The 7,502-nt window shown below is 62.2% G+C and overlaps 1 long non-coding RNA gene across 1 annotated transcript; it reads right to left on the reverse strand.

Annotated features, from left to right (window-relative positions):
* LOC121103867 lies at nt 1-7,356 on the reverse strand. The gene is made up of 4 exons (XR_005836154.1): nt 6,985-7,356; nt 5,939-6,012; nt 2,648-3,249; nt 1-58 (listed from the first exon to the last, which is right to left on the reverse strand). It is a non-coding gene; the product is annotated as an uncharacterized LOC121103867 (long non-coding RNA).
* Nucleotides 7,357-7,502: the final 146 nt, after the last annotated feature.

The following is a 7,502-nucleotide window of genomic DNA, read 5'->3' on the forward strand; positions in this document are numbered from 1 at the left end:
GGGGGGGGGGGGGTCTTACTTCTTGCCCGTGACCTTCCAAACATCTGCATCTTCTGTTCTGAAACATAACATGTTTGTAACCAGAAAAAACAAAAAGTTATGCTTTTTATCATGACGACAAGAGGGAAATTTTCTGGTTGGGTTTTTAAACCATGTAAGTGCGAGCCTGTGCCACCCCAGTAAAGCGCTCCGTGCAAAGGCCCTGGGGCTGGGGAGGGGGCGGCTGAGCGGGGCTTAGTGGGGCTAACACACCCCGGAGCTCGATGGCAGTGGGGGGGCGGCACTGGGAACGTGTTACGTGGCACCGAGCTGTGCACTTACACTGCTCACAGGGGTGGAATCGATGTTACGTGTACGTGAACATGATCAAACACCCAAAGTCCCCAGCACATGTTCCTGCATTTACGGGAGGCCCAGCGAGGCCCGGGGCCAAGGGCACAGCCTGAGCCGGACGGAGGGCCGCCCCCCAGTACGGGACGCTCTGTGAAGGGACAGACCTCTTGCCCCACGGCTAATCCGCCGGGGCTGGCCCCTTGGCCTCTGCAGGCCCCAACCTTCCACCACCCACCAGCTCCCTGGAAGGATGGAGTTTGCTGGAAGCCCAGAGGCCACGTGGGGCAGGGGCAGGAAGGGGAGTGACTGCCTGAGATAAAACAGCTCCGGTGTCTCCAGCCTCGCCAGAGTCAACAGGGACACGGCTCCCCGGGGCTGGCAGCTCGTGGAACCTCCCGGTCCTTCCTGCTCCATGTTTGTTCTGCACCCGGACCAGACAGATGCTGAAGGTCACTCTGCCCGGGCTTCTCACCTCAGATCCCACCCCACTCCGGGAAGCCTGACCCCGGACCACCGGTGTGGCCTTGCCTTGCTGGCGCGGCCTTGTCCCGGAGCCTGGGGCTGAGCCCGGGAGGGCGAGGAAGGGACCAGACCCTCTTCCCTGCATGCAGGGCAGAAGGGGACAGAGCTAACAGCATGACAGCAGAACCCCCGAGGGGCCCGGCTGGGAGGGGCAGCTATGTGATGGCTGTTGCCCACCAGTGGGTCCCAGCCTGCGGCCACAAAGGGGAGAGGCTCCAGAGAGGATGCCCATGGTGTCAGGGACAGTAACTTACTCTCAGGGGGGTCCTGTGGTCACTTCCTGGCAGAGGTGACAGGGCTCTGGCCTGATGGGTTCTCCAGCCAGAGCAGGAGGAATTTACCCCCAGCTGCTCTGAGCACGGGAGCACAGGAGCACGGGAGCATGGGGAGCACGAGAGCACGGCGAGCACGAGAACATGGCAGGTGGAGCACCCCCCCCCCCCCCCCGCCGGAAGCAGGGCTGGAGGAGGCAGCTCTGTGTCGGGAGCGGATCCCATCCCCGCCTGGGGCCTGGGCCACACAGGGCTCTCAGCTACAGCAGGGCCCACGTGACAGGGGCGGCTGACCTTTCTTATCCGCACCTGGCCAGGCACGGAGGGAGTGAAGAGCTCTCCCAGGCACATCAGGAACCAACCAGTCACCTTCGCTGGCTGCCAGCACCTGGGGAACCCCAGATCCCTGTGCCCCCAATCCCTCTGCCTGACCCCCACCCTGACACCCTGACGTGGCCCCCACACCAGCAGCCAGTAGTTTCCTTCCCTGCCCCTATGCTTCCAGGACTGCCAGGGACAGGGAAGAGGTGGGAGGCCAAGGGGGAGGGGCTGGGTGTAGCTCCAGGCCAGGGTGACATTACGCCAGAGTCAGATGTCACCGAGCCTCACGGAGAACCTGGAGTCCCCGCTGGGCCCTCGGTAGTCTGTCCAGGTAAGGAGGGGGGTCTCCCGAGAGCAAAAGGGGGAGGCTTCACCTCTCCAGCCCCAGCCCCCATCTCTTCCTGTGGTCATTCCTGGGACTGGGGTGGTGTGGACCCCCACAAGGCCAGAGTCACAGGGGCGATGCTGGCATAGGACATGCTAGCGGCCACCTGCTTCGTCCACTCTCTGGAGCCCCTGGTCTTTGCAGTGGGGAGACCTGTGGGGAGGCCGGTCCTGCAGCCCCAGTGCTGGCTGGGGCCCAACACCCTCCATCCTGCCTCTGCTTGCAGATGTGGCTCCTTCCAGTACTCCTCGTGCTCCCCATCCTCGGAGAAAGGGGTGAGTCCCAAGGCCAGAGTGCCCAGCTACCTGCAACCCGGACCTCTGACCCTGGGGACCCAGTCCGTGGCCCCTCCGAGCCCGGGGCCTTCTCCAGCCACACACACCCTCCACGGTCCCTCCTGGGCTCCTTTCTTCCCAGCTCCCCGGGAGACGGCATGGGGTGGGGTACACATTCAACCCAAACTGTCCTTGGGGCTGCAGAGCATGTGCCCAGCTGGTCTGTGTGCGAGAACCCTCATGCATGCGTGCCCTTCCGTAACCTTCAACTCTCAGAGCCCGTTCCCTTGGATCAGCTCCTCTGCAAAGGACTCCAGAGGAAGTTGAGGCACAGAATGGAAAACCGAGGCTTCCTGGTGGCCCTCCCCCGCCCCCGGTGCCAGAACCACAGACAGGGCTTTCCCCGACTTGTGCATTTAAGCTTCACAATCACAGCCGTGCAAATGCTGCCCACAGGCAGGCAGACTGGAGGTCGGCCTCCTTCTCCAGCCCCGGGGCCACCAGCCACCCTGGGGGCTGCTGATGTCTACATTACTTACAATTAAGATGAAAAATTCAGCTCCTCGGTCCCAGGGCACACGTCCTTCCCATGCCCAGGGGACTGGACTGCACTGGACCGCTGTAGAAAGTTCCGCTGGGCAGGGCTGTTTGTGATTCAGAAAGCTGACTGCGGGCTACTGAGTCCAAGCTGGAGGTGGGAGGAGGGCCCAGCTCTCCGGCCCCGACCTGGGCCCTGTTTTCCCAGAGGAGGCCGTGGGTGACCCTGTCTCTCCACCAGGGAGCAGCTTCTCCCCGGAGGCCCGCATCGTTGGGGGCGTGGCAGCGGCGCCCCGGCAGTGGCCCTGGCAGGTCAGCCTCCGAGACCGGGGCCAGCACATCTGCGGAGGGAGTCTCATCAGCCCCTGGTGGGTGCTGACTGCTGCCCACTGCATCTCCAGGTGAGTGCTGCCTCCCCCAGGGCTGCGGCCGGCAGTCACGTGGGGAAGGGCATCTGTGGATCTGGAACAGCAGGCCGGCCCCCAGGGCTCCCGGGCCTTTTCCGCTGCTGGCAGGTGGCTCGGAGCCCTGTGGGCTGGCCTGGCGCCTGCAGCTGGGTCTCCCCTTCAGGTGTGTGCCTCAGACGCTGGCCATTCCCTTCAAACTAGGAAAGAAAACAAATTTTAATTATTTGACAATACTTATAAGTCAGGAGCTTTTTTTCCAGTTTTTGCAACTCTGGTTAAATGCACAAAAAAAATTAATCATTTCAATCCTTTCTTGGTGCACAGTTCACACTGTTGAATGACCACCCCACCGCCCACCCCAGAACTGCTCCGTCTTCCCAAACTGAAGCTCTGTCCCCACTAAGCACTCACGCCCGCCCTCCCCAGCTTGGCGCCGGTCCTCCACTTCCTGTCTCCGTGGTTCTAACGACCGCAGGGACCGCATGGGAGCCGAATACGACAATGTGTATTCTCTGGGGTCAGGCCGGTTGCACCGAGGAGAAGGTCTCGTGGGTCGTCCAACGGCATTACACGTGTCAGAAATTCCCTCCTCTTTATTGCTGGACACTAGCCCACTGTGAGGATGGGCTGTATTTCGTCCATTCAGTGCCCCCCCGCCGTTTCAGCAGTTGTGAACCCCACTGCTCAGCACGGGTGTAGGAGAAAGTAGAGAATGTTTCAAGAGCCAGAAGCCCTTTGACGATACTTGAAAACGAAAAACAAAACCAAACTGTCATAAAGCAATCAGGTACCGAATTCTATATAAAGAGAATTCACAATCAAGGTCGGTCTCTCCCAAAGCCGAGGTATCGTGTCAGCTTAACCTCAGCAGATGTGATAATTAAGATAGAATCGGCTGGTCCAAGTGTCATTTTGGGGTAAATAAGCCTTTTAGGATTCTGTCGGTGCTGGGGCCTTTCCTGGAATGTCCTCGGTAGACGTCAAGTCCTGGAAATACTGACTGAGGTTACTGGGGGCTTCCCGCCCCAGAGCACTGTCCCTGAGCACACGCGTGACAACCACAATTTGCTTAAGATGGTATGATAAGCAAGAGGCCGAAGCGGGGTATGGACCCAGTGAAAAGGGACATTGGGGTCAGGGGCAGTCCTGCTGGGACAACTCAGCCCTCCGGCCGGCACAGGCATCAGGCAGAGAGAGAGCGGCTCCCGGAGGAGCTCAAAACACTTTCATCAACAAGTTCGTGTCTCCTCCATGCTTTCGAATGGGCCCTCCCTGTGGGAGAGCCCCTTCCTGCAGCCCCTTCTAGGTCACTGCCCTCCCGCTGTCCTCAGATGCTGGGGAGGGGGCCTGCTGACGGGCTCCGTCAGTTCCGCAGCCCCCCAAACTCAGCTCCCCCAACTGGCACCCCCGCCCTCTCTATGGGGCCCTCACCCCAGCCCCTGCCGAGAACATTATCTCCCTGCCCACCACTCCAGTGCAGCCCGACCTGCTCCCCCAGGCCCCCTTGGCCATCTTGGCGCTGTGCCCCAGCTGCCCGTCTGGCCCAGGAAGAGCAGGGCTGTGTCCACTCTGTCCCCCCCAGTAGAGGCCCTGCCTCACAGAGGGTTCTCCACAGTCAAAGTCACCTGGAGCTGGAGTTGACATGGGAGTCTCTCCCTGCAGGACAGGGTCTCTCAGGGACAAGAGCCCAGAGGCTGTGCCCTGTGTTCCTCACGCCTGGATCTGACACAGAGGGCCAGGGTAGAGCAGAGCGTCCGTCAGCACCATGCCCTCTCCGCCTCAGAGCTAGCTGGGCGAAGCCAAAGCCACCAGCGCATGTCCTCAGAGCCCACCATGTCCTTTCTGCTCCTTGCCCAGCTTCGCGAACCCGCAGGACCTGAGGATCCAGCTGGGAGAGGCTGTTCTGTACACCAGTCCCCGGGACTCCATCTCCGCGTCTGTCGTCCGCATCATCCAGCACCCCTCCTTCAACGGGGACACCCTCCAGGGTGGCGACGTGGCTCTGCTGAAGCTGGCGCGCCCCGTGCCCTTCTCCAGCGCCATCAGACCCATCCCTCTGGCTCCACCGGGCTCCGACTTCCCCGCAGGCACCCTCTGCTGGGTGTCGGGCTGGGGGGACATCCGGCAGGACGGTGGGTGAGGGGCACAGGGCTGGGGGCTGGGGCCACAGGGAGCCGCCCTGAGATGAAGGCATTGCGAGGGTGCAGTGAGTCACCCCAGTCTTCTCTCTGCCCCTCACCCACCACAGAGGCCAGCCCAGGCCTCATCCTGCGCTGCTCGGCCCTGCTTCGGTCCGGCACCTGCCTCCCCCGCCCACATGATAGGAACGTCAGCCCTGCGGAGAGGACCCGTGGAGACGCTGCTCTTAGCTCTTCCCGGAGAGCAGGCTGGGGGCTCGGTGGCACACCACGCCACGGTCCAAGGGCCCCTAAGCCGCTGTCCCCTGTGTCCTGCAGTGGCCCTGCCTGAGCCCCATAGGCTGCGGGAGGTGGACGTGTGCATCGTTGGCCTGGAGAGCTGCCGCAGGCTCTACCACCCGGAGCCCATCACCAAGGAGATGCTCTGTGCTGGCTCCGTGCAGGGCCGAAAGGGATTCTGTGAGGTCAGTCCCCTCTGGCCCGTGTTCCTGCCCCTGACCCACCGCAGGTCTGGGAGAGTCACTGGACACCTGCAGGCCTCAGTTTCCCCATGCGTGCAGTGGGAGTGAGGGAGTGGAGCCCCCTCTTTCTCAGGGAATCTGTGACGCACCTCCTCCGTGCTTAGCAAAAGGTTCTCCCAGGTCACCTCTCTAATCCTAAGTGACCCCGGAAAGCAGGCTGGGTCCTGGACGTGGGGCAGGGGTGGCATCTTACGATCTAGCTCCACGAAGTTGGGGACTTTGCTCACCCAAGGTGGAACCGCATCTGGCTTGGAGCTGGAACTTGACAAATATTTCTTGTAAGAATGCGTCCGGGGCCATCCTGACAATAAAAAGCAGAAAGTGTGGGATCCAGCTGTCACAGGGCTGTGAGCAGGTGCTGCAGGGGCTAGAGGGAAGGGGTCCAGGCCCAGAGACGCCCTGCGCCTTGTAAGGGACGCAGTGTGCCCTGGAAGAAGCAGGCAGGCTTGGGAATAATAATGATGAAGACTGCATCTCAGCACTGCTCTTACGAGCTGTGCAACCTTCAGCAAGTCGCCTGACCTCCCTGAACCTCAGGGTCCTCAACTGTTAAAAAGGAGGCAGCTAGAGCTGATACGGCAGCTGCCGGGAGGAACAGCTCAAAGATGGAAACTCAGGGTACCGCACCTGCTACCTGGAGCCCCAAGGGGGCTTGCCCTGTGCGTCCTCCCCTTGCCTCGGGCATCCGGCCCCTTCCAACAGGCTCCCTGATGTTAGCCTCAGTCTGGGAGCTCCCATCCCTGCTGCACAGACCTGAGTCCCACTGGACCTGTTTGTTATCCTTGCTTCTTTCAGGGCGACTCCGGGGGCCCCCTGGTCTGTCAGCTCAGGGACAGGCGCTGGGTGCAGGCAGCCGTGGTGAGCTTCAGCCGGGGCTGTGCTGAGCCCGGACTCCCGGGGGTGTACGCCAGGGTCTCTGCCTACCGGGCCTGGATCCAGCGCCACCTGCGCCCGCGGAGGAACTTCCGCAGGGGCTGACCCCGCCCCATCTGTCTGCCGTTCTTACGTCTCTCTCCCACGTTCCTGTGCACACCTTCTCCCTTCTGTCCCTGCCTCTCGCACTCATCCATCCCCCCCACCCCGCTCTGTGCCCCCTGTTCCCACCCACCCCCATGTGGCCAGCTGACCACGGGAGCCCAAGTCCTGGCTCTAGAGGAGAGAACGGGGAAGTGGGGCTGGCAGTTTGCCTTGCACCTGTTTGAAGCAAAGAGCCAGGACCAGGATGGAAGCACAGGTTGGGGGTGGGGGATCCCTGGGGGCTGCTAGCACCCACCTGCAAGGAATAAATGCTTGGTAACCTGCTCTTCTGGCCGGTTCTTCCAAATGTCGCGGAGAGGGGCAAGACCCGCGCTTGTCCCAGGCAGAAGACCACAAGGGAGCCCTGCGTGCTGGTGGTCGTCTGGGGGGCAGGTGTGGGCGGGGCCGGCCCTCAGAGGAGAGGCCTAGGTCTCCCCCTCGGCAGGGGCGGCTACGAATTTGTAAGACCCCTTTTTAAAAGAAAACAACTATTTTCCGTTCTTTCCGAGTCTCTCTTCAAGAGTTTTCGATTTGCTATTTAACGCCTGGCTCCCCGAGACCTGGGGACCCCCGCCAAGTGAATGCAGACCCCAGGAACGCGGTGCGTAACCGGGAGGGCCGCACGCCGCTCTCCGCAGCCCCGCCCCACGGCGCGCCCAGGAACCCCGCCCCCGCGGCGCCCCGCCCCCGACGCGTCCTGTCCCGCCCCCTCCCCGCAGCCCCGCCCCGCTCCCCGCAGCTCCGCCCCCCGCGGCGCCCTCACCGCCCCCCCCC

The sequence above is a fragment of the Ursus maritimus genome, unplaced genomic scaffold (genome assembly GCF_017311325.1).
Source record: "Ursus maritimus isolate PB19 unplaced genomic scaffold, ASM1731132v1 scaffold_2, whole genome shotgun sequence".
NCBI lineage: Eukaryota > Metazoa > Chordata > Mammalia > Carnivora > Ursidae > Ursus > Ursus maritimus.